General features: G+C 46.9%; 1 protein-coding gene across 4 annotated transcripts in view; it reads left to right on the top strand.

Moving 5' to 3' along the window:
* Positions 1–22,731, top strand: part of LOC143924347 (caspase-8-like) — a 105,092-nt gene that overhangs the window by 19,566 nt on the left and 62,795 nt on the right. Inside the window, exon 2 of one of the 4 annotated variants that reach the window (XM_077448621.1) lies at positions 16,766–16,912. The exons of 1 other annotated variant lie outside the window; for it this stretch is intronic. The gene's annotated coding sequence lies outside the window, so the exon portion shown is untranslated. Of the gene's footprint in view, positions 1–16,765; positions 16,913–17,743; positions 17,865–17,898; positions 17,944–22,731 lie in introns of those variants that run through there. 2 more of the 4 variants (XM_077448622.1, XM_077448624.1) reach the window with 2 other exon arrangements.

The raw sequence follows: 22,731 nt of genomic DNA, 5'->3' as shown, positions 1-22,731 counted from the left end.
GTTTTGTCGTCCATCTTTTTTCATCTTTTTTCATTGCAAGTAGGAGATGTTTGTAAGTTGGATGTTTGAAAGTAGGGGCCTGCCCTATATGCTCTGCAGAAATGGCGGAACAAGGTGTTGGTTTTGCCACAACATTGTAAGCCCTCAAAGTGACTCTTGGTGGGCGCTGGAGCGCCCTGCTGTGAACGATTATATCAAGAATTGTAATTACATGCCATTGTTGAACAGTGGTAGAAAAATTGACCTTTGGTGGCTGTGGTCCTCACCGTTACTCTGGGTGGGCACAGGAAGGGGCCCTCCTGTGAAATATTATATCAAGAATTGTAATTACATGTCCCTGTTAAACAGGGGCAGAAAAATTTGGCCTTAGGCACTGCTGCTGGTGCCACCACACTGCAACCTCTTCCATATACTCTAGTTTTATTGCAGGAATTAGCCCTGCTGCAAAGCATTGCATCAAAAATTGTACTTAAACGCCCCTGTTAAACAGGGGCAGAAAAATTGGGCCTTAGGCACTGGTGCTGGTGCCACCACACTGCAACCTCTGCCATATAATTACAAATGACATTTGTTCTGCCTATGAAGCAATAAAATATTAATTTAAGTGGGAGTTTAATGTAGTGGTACTAGAGAAAAGAAAGAAGAATGCAATAGGAAAATAATTAGAATGCATAATTTGCTGGATCCATTGGGCTCCCAAAATGTTTTCTCTACCTCTTCATTATTTGACTTAAATACCCACTATCTTTTTCTATTAGGCCTTTTCCCCCTTACTGTGTGAAGCCAGATATACCCACGTAAATCCCCAAACTAGATCCCACATCCCCACTGTTAGGAGTACCACCGACCCAGGGGACCACCAGTCTCCTCCAATCCTCTCTGCTGACGTCCACCTTTTTTTTACCATAGCCTATCCAATAGGAAGTGGCTACAACAGGCAGGGGTGTGGATTTTATCTCTGAGAGGGGCTTTAAATGAAAAGTATAACATACAGTGGCAGTGCGTCCGTAAAGGGCGCAGGAGCGCTGCCCCCTCTCTTCTGTCACCGCTCTATCACCATAGATAGATTCATGCCTTGCATGAATCTATTTATAGTCCCCGCTGACACCCCCTATTCAGGTGTCTGGCCCCTTTTCTGGCGCTGGGCACCTGAATTATAGTGATGTTTTTTTTTTTTTGTTGGAAGCACCTGATTAGAGCCGTAGACTCTAATAGGCACCCAAAAAGGTGAACAGCGGGTGCAATGCTGTGCGTTTGCTGCTCACTCAATTGTTTGTTAGCAAAGCGAAGGAATTCACTTTGCTAACACTGAACCACCTCTCAGCCAATCAGGTGCTCGGGTCTGTTATCTGTCACCTGATTGGCTGAAACATCAGACGCTGTGATTGGACGCCTGATAGAGAGGACGGAAGAAGACATCAAGGAGCACGCAGGACACCGCCACTGACCCGCTGCGAGACAGGCAAGTGCCGGGGTGATACACACTGCCAGCATTTGATGGGGCACAGTTGCAGCGGCAAATGATGGGCACACTGGCAGCATTTGATGGGGCACAGGAGCGGCAATTGATGGGTACACTGGCAGAAATTGATGGGCATACTGGCAGCAATTGATAGGTATGGTAGTTGGCACAATGGCTGCTCTTGATGGGCACAGTAGCTGCCTTTGATGGGCACAGTGGCTGCGTTTCATGGGCATAATGGCAGCATTTGATGGGCACAGTGGCTTGCGTTTGATGGCACAGTGGCTGCATTTGATGGGCACAGTGGCGGCGTTTGATGGGCACAGTGGTTGCATTTGATGGGCACAGTGGCTGCGCTTGATGAGCACAGTGGCTGCGTTTGATAGACACAGTGGTTGCATTTGATGGGCACGGTGGTGGCAATTGATGGGCACAGTGGCTGTGGTTGATGGGCACAGTGGTTGCATTTGATGGGCACAGTGGCTGAACTTGCTGGGCACAGGGGCTACGCTTGATGGGCACAGTGGCTGCGTTTGATAGACACAGTGGTTGGGCTTGATGGGCACAGTGGCTTAGTTTGATGGCACAATGGCCGCAATTGATTTTCTTTTTTCAGTTTGTTTGCGCCTCCCCAAAAATTTTGAGCACCAGCCGCTAGTGGCACCAGTAGCTGCGTTTAATGAGCACAGTACTTGCGTTTGATGGGCACAGTGGCTGCGCTTGATAGGCACAGTGGCTGCGCTTGATGGGCGCTGTGGCTGCGCAGAAAGATCAAGTAGGCTTTGTCCATTTAAGGGGTACATGAGACAGCATTTGCAGAGCGATCCAATTGATTGATATTGCAAAATCCTACTCTAACTCAGCACGCACTATCTCCTAACACTACTGACTGCAAGCTCTATTATAAAAGATAGATCACTAGCTATATAGGTGAGGTGAATATAGCGGTGTATACTGCGGTCAGGGCACACAGACAATAACCACTACACAACAGCAAGATAGAAAATCGGCCGAAAACGATCGATGTGTACTGTGTTGAAGGCACACAGAACACCCACTGCTTCAGACGCCAACACACTACACGAGGCCGCCGCGATGGCGGCCTTATATAGTGTGGGGCGTGCACTACACAGCCTGAGCTATGATTGGCCACAGGCATCCTGCCTGTGGCCAATCATGGCTCTCCTCGCTGCTGGCGCTGCGATTGGCCAAGCATGCGGGGTCACAGTGCATGCTTGGCCAATAATGAGCCAGCAATGCACTGCGCCATCGCACACAAATTTGACGCGAACGGACCAAAATGTTCGGATTTCGCCGAACGGACGAACAGCCAATGTTCGAGTCGAACGTACGTTCGACTCGAACATGAAGCTCATCCCTACTGACCATTAAACACAAATACATGCGGAGGGTCACATATGTATTTGGAAATGCACCGATATGCAAAAAAGTCCAAAAATCTACCCATAAAATGGCCAAAGATGTTCACCCGAAAAATTACCACAGACCAGAGATACAATGTATCAAGAATAAAAAGACACCAACAAGGGACCACCTGCGGCAATGGCGGAACTACCAGGGCCATAAAGGTTTCTCTTGCGACTGGGCCCTGGCAGTCTGCCCACTGTGGAGGGACCACAAGATGGCAGAGTTCGGTTAACATGACTTTGGGTGCTGCGACCCAAAGTCATGTGACTTTGTTGCAACTTTTATGATTTAACATTGCAGTGCACGGCACTTAAATCGCACCAAAATCCTATAAAATTGCTGGAATTACTGTCCCCGCGCTTTGAGTCACATTGATTAAGACTGCACCCACTGAAGAGAATGTGTTTTGATTTTTGTCTTTTTTTTTTTACACAAATCAACTTCTCATGTGCACTGCTGATGCTACACTGATAGGCGTCGGTGATGAGGCTGCACTGATATGCGGCACTAATGATCAGCATTGATATGCAGAACTCATGGGCTATGATGAGCTGCACTGATAGGTAGCACTGATGGGCAATGAAAACTGGCACAGATGAGCTGCACTAATAAGCACTGATGAGCAGCACTGATGGGCTCTGATAGGCGGCACTGACAGACAGCACTTGGGGCACTGATAAGGTGGCACTGGTGAGGCAGCACTATTATGCGGCACTGACACTGATAGGTGGCACTGATTATCTGCACTGATAGGCAGCACTGATGGTCATGATAAGTGGCACTGATGATCTGCACTGATGGTCAATGATAGGTGGCACTGATGATCTGCACTGATAGGCAGCACTGATGGTCAATGATAGGTGGCACTGATGAACTGCACTAATGGGCACTGATGGGCAGCACTGATGGGCAGTAATGGACACTGATGGGCAGCACTGATAGGGCTCTGATAGGCGGCACTGACAGACAGCACTTGTGGGCACTGATAAGGTGGCACTGGTGAGGCAGCACTATTATGCGGCACTGATGGGCACTTATAGGCAGCACTGATGGGTGGCACTAACACGTGGCACTGATGATCTGCAGTGATAGGCAGCACTGATGGTCAATGATAGGTGGCACTGATGAACTGCACTAATGGTCACTGATGGGCAGCACTGATGGGCACTAATTAAATGCACTAATGGTCACTGATGGGCAGCACTGATGGGCTCTGATAGGTGGCACTGACAGGCAGGACTTATGGGCACTGACAAGGTGGCGCTGATGAGCTGCACTGTTAGGCAACACTGATAGGTGGCACTGGCATTGATGAGCAGCACTAATGGGCAATAGGTGGCACTGATGAGCTACACTAATTGGTGGCACTAGAACTGATTGGATGGCACTGATGAGCTGCATTGATGGGCAGCACTGATAGGTGGCATTGGCATTGATTGGATGGCACTGATGAGCTGCACTGATAGGTGGCACTGATAGAGGGCACTGGCACTGATAGGTGGCACTGATAGAGGGCACTGGCACTGATAGAGAGCACTGGCACTGATAGGTGGCACTGATAGAGGGCACTGGCACTGATAGAGGGCACTAGTGCTAATAGAGAGCACTGCCACTGATAGGTGGCACTGGCACTGATAGGTGGCACTGATAGAGGGCACTGGCACTGATAGGTGGCACTGATAGAGGGCACTGGCACTGATAGAGAGTACTGACACTGATAGGTGGCACTGATAGAGGGCACTGGCGCTAATAGAGAGCACTGCCACTGATAGGTGGCACTGATAGAGGGCACTGATAGGTGGCACTGATAGGTGGCACTGGCACTGATAGGTGGCACTGATAGAGGGCACTGGCACTGATAGCAGGCACTGATAGGTGACACTGATATAGGGCACTGGCGCTGACAGAGGGCACTGGCGCTGACAGAGGGCACTGGCACTGTGAGGGCACTGATAGGTGGCACTGACGAGATGCACTAAATGAGCACTGATGGGCTGCCTGCACAGTCACTGATGTCATGAGTTGCACTTATATAGCCCCCCCCCACAAAAAAAAGGAAGTTAACCACATGACTTCAACCAGTGCAATTTCACAAATAGAACCTGCTTGAGTCTGCTATTGACTTCCCCAGCGGGCCAGCCCAGCGCCCATGACTTACTTGACTTACTTGAACTTAGCTGTGCTGTGCAGAATCCTTAATGCAGACTCCTTCTCCTGGGTCGCACTCTCGCAGTACCGCCCACACACAGAACTCCACTCCTTTCCCAGTCAAGCGGCAGCCTCTCGGGATGCCGGGGAAGGCCTCTGGATGACGTCACGCCGGCCGGGACGTCAAGCTCCGCCTACAGGATGCGAGCAGCCGAGAACGCTCAGCCTCGGCGGCGCAATGGTACCGGGCGCACAATTGTCTGTTCGCTCATATCGCCGGCGGCCCCAGCGCTGCAATTACATTTAACCTGACTGTCTGACACATTATAATATATGTGGGCCTATAAATAATGCAGTTGCCTGGCAATGTGAAGGTATATAGCGGCTGGCGGCCGACGGCTGGGCCATGGTGATTGACTGATTGATGTGTTTGGGTCTATAATATGATGGGGGCCTGGAGCTGCAGCTCCAAAAGCCCCTATGTTAATCCGGCCCTGGCCCCTAGGTATTCCTGTACCATGTAAAACAGACCCTGGTGATGGTTGCTGGAACCGATCATGCCTTGGGGCTGCGGACTAAAAAATTGTTTGAACGCATCAGTCAGACACCTTCTCCATTGCTCCCTCTTTGACTGACCGAAGCCTCAGCAACACGTTGTCCAGGAACAGGAATTTGTAACCTCCAAGTCTCTGGGAACGCGTTGTACAGACCTTTCTGCAAGGCCTCCTGAAGATATTTCATCCTCTGCTCCCTCTGTGATGGCAAGATAAGGTCCGCAACTTTACCCTTGTAACATGGATCAAGGAGGGTTGCCAGCCAGTAATGATCACCCTCCTTCATTCGACGAATACAAGGATCCTTCTGCAGGCTTTGCAGGATCAGGGAAGCCATGCAGCGTAGGTTCGCTGAGGCATTCGGTCCAGAGTCCTCTTGGTCACTAAGGATGACATGATCCGCAGCCACCTCCTCCCAGCCAAGTACAACTCCATGTGTTTCTTGGGACTGTAAATGATCCCCTAAAGATTGCTGCTGATGTTGAGTGCCAAGCTCCACCTCCATGCTGACACAATCCTCCTCCTCGTCCTCTTCCTGTGTGATCAGCGGGCCAGCAGGAACACTGTCTGGATAAAGGGGGCCTTGAGAGGTAAGGAAGTCCTCCTCTTCCTGCCTCTGTTCTGCCTCAAGTGCCCTGTCCATTATACCACGCGGCGTGTGCTCCAACAGATGGACAAGAGGGACAGTGTCACTGATGCATGCACTGTCACTGCTCACCATCCTCGTGGCCTCCTCAAATGGTGACAGGACAGTGCATGCATCCCTGATCATGGCACACTGGCGTGGGGAAAAAAAAACAAGCTACCCTGACCCTGTCCTGGTGCCATGGGTGCACAGGTACTCATTGATGGCCCTCTGCTGCATGTGCAGCCGCTGCAGCATGGCCAACGTTGAGTTCCACTTGGTGGGCATGTCACAGATTAGGCGGTTCTTGGGCAAGTTAAATTCCTTTTGGAGGTCAGCCAGCCGAGCACTGGCATTATATGACCGGCAGAAAAGCACAGAGACTTTCCTGGCCTGCCTCAGGACATCCTGTAAGCCCGGGTACCTGTTCAAGAACCGCTGCACCACCAAGTTAAGGACGTGAGCCAAACAGGGCATATGGGTCAGTTGTCCCTGTTGGAGGGCGGAGAGGAGGTTGGTGCCATTGTCGCAAGCCACCATTCCTGGCTTAAGCTGGTGTGGTGTCAACCACCTCTCAGCCTACCGTTTCAAAGCTGACAGAATCTCTGCCCCAGTGTGGCTCCTGCCCCCCAAGCACACCATCGCAAGCACCGCATGTCATCTTTTTGCCTGCGTACTTGCGTAGCCCCTTGAACGCCTATGGAGCCCCACTGGTTCCTGAGGACAAAGCACAGGAAGAGGCCATGGAGGAAGAAGAAGAGGAGGGGTGGAAGAGAAAGGTGTGTCAAAATCGCCAGTAGTAGCATTTTGGAGGCTTGGTGGCGGAACAACCTCCAACACTACTGCACCTTGTCCTGCATCCTTCCCAGCTGCCAGCAGAGTCATCCAATGCACCGTGAAAGATAGGCAACGTCCCTGTCCATGCCTGCTGGACCATGAGTCAGCGGTAATATGTACCTTACTGCTGACCACCCTGTCCAGCAAGGCCAAGACATTGCCTTCCACATGCCAGCAGAGAGCCGGAATTACCTTCCATGCGAAAAAGTGGCATTTGGGAACCTGCCACTGAGCAACCGCACATTCCACAAACTCACGGAAGGGGGCAGAGTCTACCAACTGAAAAGGCAGCAGTTGAAGTGATAGCAATTTAGCCAAGCTAGCATTCAACCACTGGGCATGTGGATGGCTGGGAGTGAACTTCTTTCAGCGGTGCAGCAGCTGGGGCAGGGAAATTTTCCTGGTACAATCGGACTTCAGTGTACCGATAGCAGATTGCCCGCAAGTACTTGGCTGTGACACACCTAATTCTACACCTTCATTCCTCTCAGTGCAGGTATAGTGGGGTTAGAGATCCCAGCTGATTAGGAGCAAGGAGAGGTTCACTTTGTTCTTTGGTGTGGGTCTTTTAGGTACGCTTGCCAACGAACTGCATAGCAGGTCAACATATGTCTGGTCAAGCATGTGATGCCCAAGCGATTGATGTTTTGGCCACGCAAGATACGCTTGAGACATATGTTGCAAATAGCAGCGGTGCGATCTGATGCACTCGTCTCAAAAAAGGACCACACCAAAGAACTTTTGGAATAACGCACAGAGGCAGTGCCCTGCACATGCGGAGCTCTGCGGTGTGATTCAGTCGGTGTGCCGCCCTTAAGCTGGCCCCTGGAGCGCATCCTGCCTCATTGGAGATGTGCCTCTTCCTCCTCCTTTCTCCTATCAGGCACCCACGTGGAGTCAGTGACCTCATCATCCCCTCCCTCCTCATCAGTGGAGCAAACCTGGCAGTATGCTGCAGCTGGGGGAACATGACTGCCAGATTGCTGTCCTTCTTGGGCACCCCCTCTCTCTGCGCTCACGTTACTGCCTTCCTCTAGCTGGGTACCATCATCAGAGTCTCAAAAGGCTGGGCATTCTCCTGGAGCATGTACCCAACACTGCGGTCAAACAGTTGGGGGGACTCCTCAGGAGGACATGGTGGGGCTAGGGAAGGAGTGACTGATGACATTGAGCTATGGGAAGAGGCTGTATTGGCCTGGGTGAGAGAGGATGAGCAGAATGAGGACGGCTTGGTCATCCACTCTACCAAGTCTTTGGCATGTTGCGGCTCAACATGGCCAGCTGCCGAAAATAAGGACAAGTGTGTCCCATGGCCACGTGCTGATGAGGATGCACCGTGTCCATGACCAGCACTGTTGCCTCTAGACATAGAGCCTGCTTGCCCTCTTTTATTGGCTTGTGACTATCTGCCTCTCCTTGTTGGCCTTCCAGACATACTAATGGCCTGCAAGGAGATGTAGCTGCACAAAGCTGGGACGTATATACTGATTATACTGCAGCTAGCAGAATCAAGTGCCTGCCTGTAGTATTATTAGTATGAGAACACCAGCAATTGTCTTCTGGTAGCTTTATGTGCACACTGTGCAGAGGACACAGTACACCAACTGTAAATACTACAGCTGCCTGTCTGTGGTATAGGATCAGAAGAACACCAGCAATTGGGATAGCTTTAGGTGCACACTGTGCAGAGTACACAGTACACCAACTGTAATTACTGCAGCTGCCTGCCTGTGGTATAGGATCAGAAAAACACCAGCAATTGGGGTAGCTTTAAGTGCACACTGTGCAGAGTGCACAGTACACCAACTGCAATTACTGCAGCTGCCTGCCTGTGGTAAAGTATCAGAAGAACACTAGCAATTGGGGTAGCTTTAAGTGCACACTGTGCAGAGTACACAGTACACCAACTGTAATTACTGCAGCTGCCTGCGGTATAGGATCAGAAGAACACCAGCAATTGGGGTAGCTTTAAGTGAACACTGTGCAAAGGACAAATCTAGCTAAACTGAATACAGTATATATATATATATATATATATATATATATACACACACACAACACCTAGGATGCATATATATATATATATATATATATATATATATATATATATATAAACACAATACACTCACTGCAGCTGACTCGCCTCCTGCCTGCTCTATCTAACTCAAATGAAATGAAATGACACTGTCTATCTCTCTCTATCAGCACGCTGGAACACACTACACAAGGCCAACTTCCAGGCGGCCTTATATAGTGTGGGACGTGTACAAAACCCCCTGAGCCATAATTGGCCAATTACAGTTTGCTGTACTTACGACTCTGTGGTTGGCTAAGCATGCGGGTCATAGTGCATGCTTGGCCAATCATCAGCCAGCAATGCACTGCGATGCTGCAGTGAATTATGGGCCGTGATGTGCCACTCAAATTTGGTGCAAACAGCCCATAACGTTCTCAAATCGATGAACAGCCAAACAGCCGATTTTCGAGTCGAACCCGACTCGAAGCTCATCCCTACTGGTGTGACAACTTATCACCGTAGAGTGGCATTTAGTGATGCATGATAGTCAAAACGTAGATGGTCATCATTGTACATTAGAAATTAATCTTTAGTACAGAAATGCATAGGAACAAGCAACGTGTTTCAGAATATACAGTACATTCCTTCTTCAGGGTTTTATGGCATCAGAATATATATCACGTATGTCTCCTATAGGTGAAAAAAATATGTAAAGCAACCAAGACAAACTTAAAAGACACCAGTGGCATCCATCATACCAGCAGGAGAGTGCAAAAAATAGGGAGTTCAAGACAAGGATAGCTCGGGGACACATCACAGAATCCCAGCTTGTCTAGGAGGAGCAGTACAGAAGCAGAGTAAGGGAGCCTCAGCTGGTCTGCTCCCCTGTGTGTCACAAATAGATGGCATTCACACACGCACACACTGTATCACAGAACAAACTATCTGGTATTGGCTATGTTAGGTTACAAGAAGGTGACCACTACAAATACACACTGTTTTATAAATTCAGCTATAGGATATAGTGCATGTGAAATAACAATAAAGTGACACATATACTTCTGTCACCAGTCTTTAAATGTATACTGTACATATACACCCAGAATCTATACTTGCCTAATAATCCTTGTTTCTGGCCTGGGTTAGTAGAAGCTCCTTCATAGCAGGAAAGGTGGTATTATGGTATAACTCAGACACACAGAGACAGAAAGTGGTGTACATAAATAACTCTGTGAACATTAGCCTATGCGGGGGGGGGGGGGGGGGGGGTTGGCTGCCGGTGCGGGACCACCTATGCACCTGCAACCACTTGCTGCTCAGGAGATATGTGACGGTACCAATAATCGGAATGGCAACCCCACACACTGAAAACAGCCACTTAGAGACAATATAGGGTAAGATGTTCCTACACAGGAATAAAGTCTCAAGGTTTTTTTACCTTAAATTGACACTAAAGTCTCGGGTATTTTTTGTTGAAAATAACAAACATGCCCTCCTGCCCCCTTTCTCTCCTCATTGTCTGACTGAATTAAATTGACAGCAGCGGAAGCCAATGGCACCACAATGCTGTTTTAGCCAATAAGGAGGGGAGTCCCAGCAGCCGAGACACTCCTGCAACATCGCTGGATCTAGAGGGGGCTCAGGGGGACTGCTGCACACTGAAGGTTTTTTTATCTTAATACATAGAATGCATTAAGATAAAACACATTCTGCCTTTACAACCATCTTAATGCATTACCTTCATTAAGGTAAAAAAAACTCTCGCTAAAAGTTTGCTCCCCTCCACCAAATACCCGAACCCTGCATCAATCCGCACAGCACCGCTGCTCTTTCTCTCTGGTCTCAAAGAACAGATTGATAGCAATGGATGCCATATGTTCCTGCTGCTATCAATCAAATCCAATGAGGAGGGAGTGAGTGGCAGGGCCAAGCTTATGGTTTATGGACACACACACAGCACAGCTCAAGAGCAGGACCACACGTCTGCTCCCATAGCAAGTGGCTTGCTATTGTGGAGGACACAGAAGAGGAGGAGCCAAGATCACCATCGGGGAACCCCACTAGGGGAGGTTCGGGACCGCTTTGTGCAATATCATTGCACAGAGCAGGTAAGTATATCATTGTTTTTAATTTTAGGTAAAAAAAAAAGAGAGCATTTAGAATTACTCTAAGCCCTTGTACACATGGTCAGAGATTCCGACGGAATGTGTCCTATCGGACCGTTTTGTCGGATATTCCGACTGTGTGTGGTCTGCATCAGACTGTTTCTGTCGGAATATCCGACGGACCAAGTTTTCCAACTTGCCGGTAAAATTTTCCGACAAAATGCTCCTATCGGACATACTCCGATCATGTGTAGCCTACTCCGACGGACAAAGTGCCACGCATGCTCAGATCAAATTCCTAGACCAAAACTATTGGCTACTAGCCTGAACGTAGTCCCGTCTAACGAAATAACGTCCTCACGTTATGTACAATCGGATTTTCCGACAACTTAGTCCAACCGTGTGTATGCAACATCACTTCCGGACCTCTTCCGGAATTAATCCGTCGGAATTACTCCGACGGATTTGGTAGTCGGAATCTCTGACCGTGTGTACAAGGGCTAAAATGGAGACTCTTGGTCCATATACATCTCTTAGGCTCTGAGCGACATGGAGCAATGCTGCAGCATTGTTTTTTTTTTTTTTAGCTGCACCATTAATTTTGAATGGCACTCCCTCCACTGCAAAAACATGCCAAGGAAGGTCATGTACCAAATGATGGCACTGAGCCAGGCACGTTTGGCATTGCTTTTTTTGCCACGATTTTCATGTTTTTGTTGCACGACAATTACAGCAAAATCGCACTGTGTTTGGGGTGCCATTAAGGAATGATGGCAACACAACAGCATCCCGCTGCAATTCTGGAATCTCAGGCAGAATCGCGTGATTCTCCCCGCAATTCCAAAACTCTCAGGTGTGAACAGGACCTTAGACTGATTATTCTAGGGATTAAAAATACTGTCAGCTGAGTATATAATAAAGTCACAAATGTGACGTAACTACAATTGTGAGAATAGAACAGGGGGTATCAGAGGAAAAAAGGGGAAGAGCCTTGAAGATTCTTTAACAGTTAAAATGTTTCTGATTTGTTTGTTTTTTGCAGTTAGACATTGTCATGTACAGCCAATGCTAGATCAGGAATTTACCTTGCAAAATTTATATTAGAGAAATTTTGCATGTCCCTACAGTCACACAACTAAGGAGGAGGAAATAAATTTTGTATAAAATCACCATCTAACAGTTGCAAAAATTCATCCCACTCCTCCATGCACTGTGATTCATAATGCCTAATGTATACACTACAAGTTTTTTTTCATTCAGCTCAGTGGGATGAGTGAAAAAAGACCTACAGATCACCATATTAACACATGTTAATATGGCTATCTCCCTGCTGAGCTATTGTGTTCTGACAGGGGACCTGAAAACCTGACAGGTGTTGCAATCCCTCTCCACTCTATCCAAAACTGAAAATAAAAAAACTTTAAAAAAAAAAAAAGAGTTTTGCCTTTAAGTATACTGTAAAGTGATACTAAATTATTATTTATTTTTTTATTTTTTAATTAACAAACATGTTATACTTACCTACACTGTGCAATGGTTTTGCACAGAGAAGCCCCAATCCTTCTCTTTTAACCACTTGCCGACCGGCGCACGGCGATGTACGTCGACAGAATGGCACGGGCAGGCATAAGGGCTTACATGTACGTCCTTGCCTGCCCGCGGGTCGGGGGCCCGATCGGGCCCCCGCCCGGTGCCTGCGGCGGTTGGTATTCGTTCGGGAGCGATCCCGGACGAGGGGACGGCCATTCATTCATGGCCACCCCCTCGCGTTCGCTTTCCGACGAATGAAAATGTCCCGTGACATCACTTCCTCTCCTGTAATGTAAACACAGGAGAGGAAGTGATGTATTCTCTCCTCCGTGTCGGTATTTTTCGTTCCGGCACCGAGGAGAGAGCATCGGTGAGTTGCACAAGCACTACACTACACAGTAGAACATGCCAGGCACACTCACACCCCCCCTTTACCCCCCGATCACCCCCCAATTACCCCTGCCCCCCCAGTCACAGTGACACCAATGGCTTTTTTTTTTTTTTTTTTTGCATTGGTGTCATTTGTGACTGTAATAACTGTTAGGGCAGTTAGGGTTAGCCCCCTTTAGTTCTAATGTGCCCCCCTAACCCCCCCAATAAAGGTTTAACCCCGTGATCACCCCCCCTCGCCAGTGTCACTAAGGCTGGGTTCACATTGCAGCGGTTTATGAGAACGAATGTGATTCGCACCGCACTGCAGTGCAAATCACATCCGATCTCTGTGCGATTCGAGTTCAGCCATACAGATAGTATGGCTGAATTCGTGTCGCACCCGCCGCACCCGCCGCACCCGCCGCAAATTCGCACGGGACCCTTTTTTTGGCCCGCAGCAGAATCGGATCGCATGGGTGTTCACACCATGCGATCCGAGTTTGCAGATCGCACTGCGATATGCGAACTGATCTGGGGGTGTCATTAACATTTCACTGACACTCCCAGCAGTTCGCATAGGACAGTGTGAACTGCCGCCGGGAGGCATGCGATGCGGGAACCTGCCGCGGATTCGTGGCGTTCCCGCATCGCTCCAGTGTGAACCCAGCCTAATAAGCGATCATTTTTCTGATCGCTGTATTAGTGTCACAGGTGACGCTAGTTAGGCAGGTAGGTATTTAGGTTCGCCGCAGCTTTTTATAGCGCCAGGGACCCCCATATACTACCGCATAAAGCCCCCTGATTTCCCCCTAGTTAACCCTTTCACCAGTGATCACCATATAACTGTTACAGGTGACGCTGGTTGGTTAGTTATTTTTTTATAGTTTCAGGGCACCCGCCATTTATTACCTAATAAAGGTTTAACCCCCTGATCACCCAGCGGGTGTCATTTGTGACTGTAATAACTGTTAGGGCAGTTAGGGTTAGCCCCCTTTAGTTCTAAGGTACCCCCCTAACCCCCCCAATAAAAGTTTAACCCCGTGATCACCCCCCGTCGCCAGTGTCACTAAGGCTGGGTTCACATTGCAGCGGTTTATGAGAACGGATGTGATTGGCACCGCACTGCAGTGCAAATCACATCCGATCTCTGTGCGATTCGAGTTCAGCCATACAGATAGTATGGCTGAATTCGTGTCGCACCCGCCGCACCCGCCTCAAACTCGCACGGGACCCTTTTTTTGGTCCGCAGCAGAATCGGATCGCATGGGTGTTCACACCATGCGATCCGAGTTTGCAGATCGCACTGCGATATGCGAACTGATCTGGGGGTGTCATTAACATTTCACTGACACTCCCAGCAGTTCGCATAGGGCAGTGTGAACTGCCGCCGGGAGGCATGTGATGCGGGAACCCGCCGCGCATTCGTGGCGTTCCCACATCGCTCCAGTGTGAACCCAGCCTAATAAGCGATAGTTTTTCTGATCACTGTATTAGTGTCACAGGTGACGCTAGTTAGGCAGGTAGGTATTTAGGTTCGCCGCAGCTTTTTATAGCGCCAGGGACCCCCATATACTACCGCATAAAGCCCCCTGATTGCCCCCTAGTTAACCCTTTCACCAGTGATCACCATATAACTGTTACAGGTGACGCTGGTTGGTTAGTTATTTTTTTTATAGTTTCAGGGCACCCGCCATTTATTACCTAGTCTCACTAGTGTACCCCTAAATTTAGGGGTGTCTACTTTCCAAAATGGGGTCATTTGGGGGGGGTTTGTGCCATCTTGGCATTTTATGGCCTTCAAAACTGTAACGCCCTTAGAAAGCCTGAAGGCGGTGCTTGGTTTTCGGGGCCCCGTACGCGGCTAGGCTCCCAAAAAGTCCCACATATCTGGTATCCCCGTACTCAGGAGAAGCAGCAGAATTTATTTTGGGGTGTCATTTCACATATGCCCATGGCATGCGTGAGCAATATATCATTTAGTGACAACTTTGTGAAAAAAAAAAAAAAAGTTTGTAATTTTCCCGCAACTTGTGGCAAAATATAAAATATTCCATGGACTCAACATGCCTCTCAGCAAATAGCTTGGGGTGTCTACTTTCTAAAATGGGGTCATTTGTGGGGGTTTTGTGCCATCTTGGCATTTTCTGGCCTTCAAAACTGTAATAGGTAGTGAGGAGTGAAGTCAAATATTTACGCCCTTAGAAAACCTGAAGGCGGTTCTTGGTTTTCGGGGCCCCGTACGCGGCTAGGCTCCCAAAAAGTCCCACATATGTGGTATCCCCGTACTCAGGAGAAGCAGCAGAATTTATTTTGGGGTGTCATTTCACATATGCCCATAGCATGTGTGAGCAATATATCATTTAGTGACAACTTTGTGAAAAAAAAATAAAAAAAAATTAAAGTTTGTAATTTTCCCGCAACTTGTGGCAAAATATAAAATATTCCATGGACTCAAAATGCCTCTCAGCAAATAGCTTGGGGTGTCTACTTTCTAAAATGGGGTCATTTGTGGGGGTTTTGTGCCATCTTGGCATTTTATGGCCTTCAAAACTGTAATAGGTAGTGAGAAGTGAAATCAAAAATTTACGCCCTTAGAAAGCCTGAAGGCGGTGCTTGGTTTTCGGGGCCCCGTACGCAGCTAGGCTCCCAAAAAGTCCCACATATGTGGTATCCCCGTACTCAGGAGAAGCAGCAGAATTTATTTTGGGGTGTCATTTCACATATGCCCATAGCATGTGTGAGCAATATATCATTTAGTGACAACTTTGTGTAAAAAAAAAAATATATATATTTTTTGTCATTATTCAATCGCTTGAGGCAAAAAAATAAAATATTCAATGGGCTCAACATGCCACTTATCAATTTCCTTAGGGTGTCTACTTTCCAAAATGGGGTCATTTGGGGGGGTTTTGTACTGCCCTGCCATTTTAGCACCTCAAGAAATGAGATAGGCAGTCGTAAACTAAAAGCTGCGTAAATTCCAGAAAACGTACCTTAGTTTGTAGATGTGACAACTTTTGCGCAAATCAATAAATATACAATTATTGACTTTTTTTTTACCAAAGACATGTGGCTGAATACATTTTGGCCTAAATGTATGACTAAAATTGAGTTTATTGGATTTTTCTAATAACAAAAAGTAGAAAATATCATTTTTTTTCAAAATTTGCGGTCTTTTTACGTTTATATCGCAAAAAATAAAAATCGCAGAGGCAATCAAATACCATAAAAAGAAAGCTCTATTTGTGGGAAGAAAAGGATGCAAATTTTGTTTGGGTACAACATTGCATGACCGCGCAATTACCAGTTAAAGCAGCGCAGTGCCAAATTGTAAAAAGACCTCTGGTCATTTACCAGCAAAATGGTCCGGTCTGAAGGTGGTTAAAGTCCAACCAGCACTCCTGGCTCCCCCCAAGAGTGCCCCCATTGCAAGCCACTATAGGGGCCCTTGTGCATGTTTCCTGCCCGTTCCGCAGGACGATGTCATATTGTGACGAAACATGTCACGAAGGAGGGAAGTGCTGACGTCACCGCGTTGTTTGTATCCTGGAAGGACAGGTATTTGTTCTTAGCCAGCCAGCTTTTTTAAACCTGCTATATATCATCCTATTTGATGTAAGTGCATTATGTTTTATCCATTAAACAATTAGTTTGGTTTTACACTATGGTGAGTCTCTCTCTTCTCAGATGCACAATCATGGTGCCTGAGTGATGATCCTTAGCCAGTGGAAAGTTTGTTTATCTGGCTACCTCTGTTCTGAGTGATATCTCCCTGACATCCTGCGAGGAAAAGGCCCCGGCTGGGTATTAGCCACAATCGACTTGAGTAAGCTGGTAAGCATGCAATGTATGTGGTGGTGGATACTTACTTTGTGATCTGTGATATGATACATCCCAAGGAGAATTTACAATTACAGACTATTTGTACTCCTTTATAGTGGTTATGATGTCATATGTCACCCATCAAGGAACTTTACTCTGAATTATTTATGGACATTTATTATACAGCATAACTACTTCATGATTATATATAGCCTATTCATCATGGGTTGCATCTGTTGTAAGGAATTTGTTTCCCATTGTTTATTTTACATAGTTAGTAAGGTTGAATAAAGACACCAGTCTATCCAGCGTGAGTGTGGGTGTATGTTTAAAATTCGCCCTATCCCTGTACATTGTGTCTCATTAAGATTATTAATGGCTGTGTGTTGAGTTATTTTGAGGGGACAGCACATTTACACTGTTATACAAGCTGTACACTCACTACTTTACATTGTAGCAAAGTGTAATTTCTTCAGTGTTGTCACATAAAAAGATGTAATAAAATATTTACAAAAATGTACTCACTTTTGTGAGATACTGTACATATGTAAAATGTGAAACAATTAGTAGTGCTCTGCCCTAGGTTCTGGCCTATATAACCATTTACATGTTAAACTTAGGCCTACTGTAGATGGGATTATTTATGACTATTTCAGGAAACTGGGGTTTTAAAGTGATTTAAAAGTGGCAGAAATTTAAATACAGTTAATAAATGTTGCATGTTGTAGGCCTAAGGCTAAAGGATGTGTGTGCATTCAATGAAATACTTTTGCAATGAGTCATAGAAGTATATATGGAAAGTTTAAGCGGAAATTCTTGTTTTTCTTTTTACTGAAAATGACACACTGCAAAAAACAAGCATGCTCCTTATCTGCGGGAGATGTATGTGGAATAACACCCATGACTAAGCTTTTTCCCAGAACAGGAGGGTAAGGTCCTTCTGAGCAAGGTATACTACGATAAGGTAAGTTAGATCAGTGTTGTTCAACTCCAGTCCTCAAGGCATCAGGTCATGTTTTCAGGCTTTCCATTATTTTACACAGGTAATTTGATCAGTTTCACTGCCTTAGTATTTACCACAGCCTTTTTTACATACGAGAACAATATGCAGCCTTTCTTATGTCCACTCCTTAAACTTTAAGAACTCAGAGTACCGGCTTTACTGGCAGCCCTATTCCAGTCCCCTACTTAATATAAACTATTATAGGGGATGACTAAAAGGGGTCATTTCAATATCCAATACCTGTAGCCTTAAGACGCGGTAAAGCGGTGCTATTTGGGCCGCTAGTGGGGCGGTTTTAACCCCCCACTAGTGGCCGAAAAGGGGTTAAATCCGCCCGCAAAATGCCACTGCAGCAGCAGACTTTGCAGATAGTATGGTGGCGCTGCCCCTTTGCTTTCAATGGGCAGGAGCAGTGGAGGAGCGGTGTAATCAACGCTCCTCCACCACTGCAAAGAAGCTGCTGGCAGGACTTTCTTTATCGTACATTATAGGACACAGAGTCTCAAGTAATTACTTGGTGGGTTATGGGCCAGGTGTTGACACTGGTACAATCTGATACAGGAAGTTGACTCCCCTATATATAATTATATAGTTATATAGTTAGTAAGGTTGAATAAAGACACCAGTCCATCCAGTTCAACCTGAGTGAGTGTCTACCCGTATCCCCGTACATTGTACACTCACATCAGTCCCTACCCTCAAGGATCCAACAATCCAAGGTCCCCATTCATATACTAGGGCCAATTTGGGACAGAAGCCAATCAACCTACCTGCATGTCTTTGGAGTTTGGGAGGAAACCGGAGTACCCGGAGGAAACCCACGCAGGCACAGGGAGAACATGCAAACTCCAGACAGGTGGTGTCATGGTTGGGATTCAAACCAGCGACCCTTTTTACTGCTAGGTGAGAGTGCTAACCACTACACCACTATAACCCCTCCTACTTGCAGGAGTACCTCAGTTTTTTCGCCAGTGTCTAAGGCGTTGGTCAAAAGTGAAGATGTGCTCTGAGGAGCTCCTGGAGGGATCCATGAAGGTTTAAAAAACCTCCATAGCCGGATCCATCCTCGCCACTGAGGCCATAGGATGGTACCCAGGCCTCACAGACAAGAACGAGGTTTTGCCTGTAACGCTTCTTCTTGAGAGCTGGACCCTAGGAACCAGGACTCTTTTGGTCTTGCTACATTACCTAAAGCTGTTCCCGAGGGGTGCTATACAGGTCCAAAGGAGTGGAACCCCTTTTAAAGGGACCCAGTCTTTGAAGGTTACTACGCAGCCAACCGTGATGGGTGAAGTTTGGATCTTACTGTTTACAGCAGTATCCTGCAGCGTAGACAAGGTAAGGGAAAAGGCTGAGGCATTTTCCTTCTATATTACTTGTATGCCTGTTAGAATGTCCTCTATAGAGAGAAAATTTACACCACTCAGCAGCTTTAGGCTATATAGCTTCTATGGTCCCAGCGGAGGGGGTTCTTAATCCTTTTAAGTGTTTTTTAATAGTATACAACAGTGGCTAAAAACAGATACATTTTGATATTCTGTGGATGGCACAGCTGAGAGGTTTAAAACAAAAAAAATTTGTAATTTTTCTAAACCATGGCCCCTTGCTGCAGGGGCTTAAGCTGAGCAGCACTTCCACTTAGCAGCATGGGATATTCCTGTGTCAAGAAACTGCTGACCCCCCCGCTCTCTCTCCTCCTCCTCTCTTACTAGATACAGCATCACATACCTGTACGCACTGGTCCCCAGAGGCTGGTGGCTATGGAAGAACGGCGTCTCCCCCTCCCTTTAGGTCTGCAAGGACAGACCCACATACCCATTTGCACGTGCACAAAATAGGCATATTCAGGGAGTGGGGCGGGTATCGCTGAAGGAAGCTGAAGGGTGTGGCTGGGCTCACATGGCGCCGTGTATGGACGTAAGGTTCCCATACAGCGCACGGCATAGAGGAAGGAGAGGCGCTGAGGACGCCAATCAGCTTTCACCTGAGGCAATATAACAGACACTCTCAGTTGCAGAGATCTCCTAACTGAATGAGGAGTCTGACACACTGAGACATATTAGAGCGCTGGGCACGTTGCATTACAGGCATTTATAGTACAGGAAAATACTGATTCTTTCTTAGCATTATTATGGTGACATTTTTTTGCTACAACTGTTCTTAAACAAATAGTGTTGGTTTGGTGTACCTCTGCTTTTGTGCTTAGCACTATGCCTTCCAGACCTACCGTAAATGTACCTAAGGTGTCACCCCCAGGCGCTGGGAATCCCAGTCATGCCTTCATACTGTCATCCTCTTCGGAGAGATCAGACATGGCAAGCCAGGGTGAGCCATTGGAAGATAGTGGTGGTGCAACTGCTTCAAATACTTCAGCCCCTGCATATGTGACTGTAGATGCATTTTCCTCTGCCCTGCAGGACTTAGAAGGAAGATTGGCTACTTTAATCGCATTCCTTATGCAGGTGGATAGGAAGCATCCTAGATCCCCCTCCCCCTTCTTAGACTCTATACAGAGAGGGTCCTAAGGAATTTTGGGGACAGGATGAGGTATTACCCTCAGATGATCGAGAGGAAAGACAAACCAGTTAAGTACAGAGCCTTACAGAGATGGTTCACTCTGCTTTCATGCTACCCCTAACAGAGTTAGCTCCTCCTTGGGTTCTTTGAAACCTTTACAACCTTTGCATGCATTTCCTGTACAAGCATTACTGCGAAAGCTTATTTATACAGAATGGGATCATCCGGATAAGCATTTTTCCCCTCCTAAGAGATTCTCAAATCTCTATCCTATGGAGGATAATTTCTCTAAAAGATGGAAAGTTCCAGCAGTTGATGCTGCGATTTCCAATGTCAATAAGAGTTTAACTTGTCCAGTGGACAATGCGCAGATGCTTAAAGATCCAACAGATAAGCTGGAAGGTCTATTAAAATCTTCTTTTTCATTAGCGGGGACCGTGACTCAGCCTACAATCGCAGCCATAGGCATCTGTCAGTCCTTAAGGACCAGTTCACAAATGCTCTTAAAGAACTCCCTGCACAACAGGCCCGGAAGTTGGCCAAGCTACCTAAAGCATTATGCTTTGCCATAGATGCAATGAAGGATTCTATTCACCAGGCATCACGCCTTGCGCTTGTTCTAGTACACATGTGGAGGATCATTTGGTTAAAGGGTTGGTCACTTGAAACGCCTTGCAAGAACCTTCTAATTAGTTTTCCCTTTAAGGGAGAATGACTATTTGGCGATAGTTTGGATAAATATATCCAAACAATTTCCAGCGGAAAGAGTACTCTTTTGCCAGTCAAAAGAAAAGATAAACGTCTTTCGTTTAAACAAACTTTTTTTCCCACGCCAGGTGTATCCACCTCTAGGCAGGGGCGCAAGTCTGCAAAGAATATTAAAGCCTCGTCATGAAGAAGCATCTCCCCTCACCAAGGTAGGGGGAAGACTTCTGAGGTACTCAGAAGTCTGGCAAAGGGAAATTCACAATAAATGGACTCTCTCCACAGTTTATCTAGGATACAAGCTAGAGTTTCAAGAGTTTACACCGCCTCGTTTTCTGAAATCAAACGTTCCCATGGATCCAGGGAGAAGGCAATCCCTGTTACAAGCATTAGACTGATTGTTGGCTCAAGGGGTGATTATACAGATTCCCAAACAAGAGCAAGGTTTGGGGTTTTACTCAAACCTATTTACAGTACCAAAGCCAAATGGGGATATCAGACCAATTCTAGATCTACGGAATCTAAATCAGTTCCTGAAGATTCTCCTTTCACATGGAGTCAATTAAGTCGGTCGTTTCCATCCTACAAGGAGAACTTCTGGCATCCGTCAACATCAGAGATGCATATCTCCATGTCCCTATATTTCCTCCTCACCAGAGGTTTCTGTGGTTCGAAGTAGAACAAAAGCACTTCCCGTTTGTAGCCTTGCCTTTCGGCCTTGCTACAGCGCCCCAGGTATTCACAAAAGTACTAGCCCCACCTCTAGCCAGGTTAAGGGCACAGGACAGGGCACAGTCTTGGCTTGCTTGGATGATCTATTGTTAATAGACCAGTCAGTGGCTCGCTTGAAGCAAGGTGTAGCTATTACAAGCAGTTACCTGGAAAGTCTGGGTTTGACTCTCAACCTAAAGAAATCCTCCTTAAAGCCACTAAGAAGGCTGGAGTATCTAGGCCTGATCATAGACACAGCCCAGAAAAGGGTGTTCTTGCCTCCTGCAAAGATCAGCTCCATACAAGAGCTGGTGCGGATGGTCAGGTCGAAGAGAAATCCCTCAATTCGCCTTTGCATGAGGTTGTTAGGAAAGATGGTAGCTTCATTCGAAGCAATTCCCTATCCCCAATTCCATTTGAGACTTTCAAAACAGTATCCTTGCTTGGAACAAGACGATTCAAGCTTTGGATTTGCCAATGCGGCTTTCCCCAAGAGTGTCCCAAAGCCTCAGTTGGTGGTTACTAGGGATGAGCCGAACACCCCCCGGTTCGGTTCGCACCAGAACTTTCGAACGGACCCCAAATTCGTACGAACGTTAGAACCCCATTGAAGTCTATGGGACTCGAACGTTCGAAATTAAAAGTGCTAATTTTAACGGCTAATATGCAAGATACTGTCCTAAAAAGGGTTTGGGGACCTGGCTCCTGCCCCAAGGGACATGGGTCAATGCAAAAAAAGTTTTAAAAATGGCCGTTTTGGTAGGAGTACTGATTTTAATGACGATTAAAGTGAAAAAAAAAAGTGAAATATTCCTTTAAATATCGTGCCTGGAGGGCGTCTGTAGTATGCCTGTGAAGTGCCACGTGTTTCCCGTGTTTAGAACAGTCCCTGCAC

This window comes from Lithobates pipiens, unplaced genomic scaffold (genome assembly GCF_037356315.1).
Source record: "Lithobates pipiens isolate NorthernLeopardFrog02 unplaced genomic scaffold, aLitPip1_a1.2 Scaffold_22, whole genome shotgun sequence".
Taxonomy (NCBI): domain Eukaryota; kingdom Metazoa; phylum Chordata; class Amphibia; order Anura; family Ranidae; genus Lithobates; species Lithobates pipiens.
This window is presented reverse-complemented; position numbering and strand designations above follow the sequence as displayed.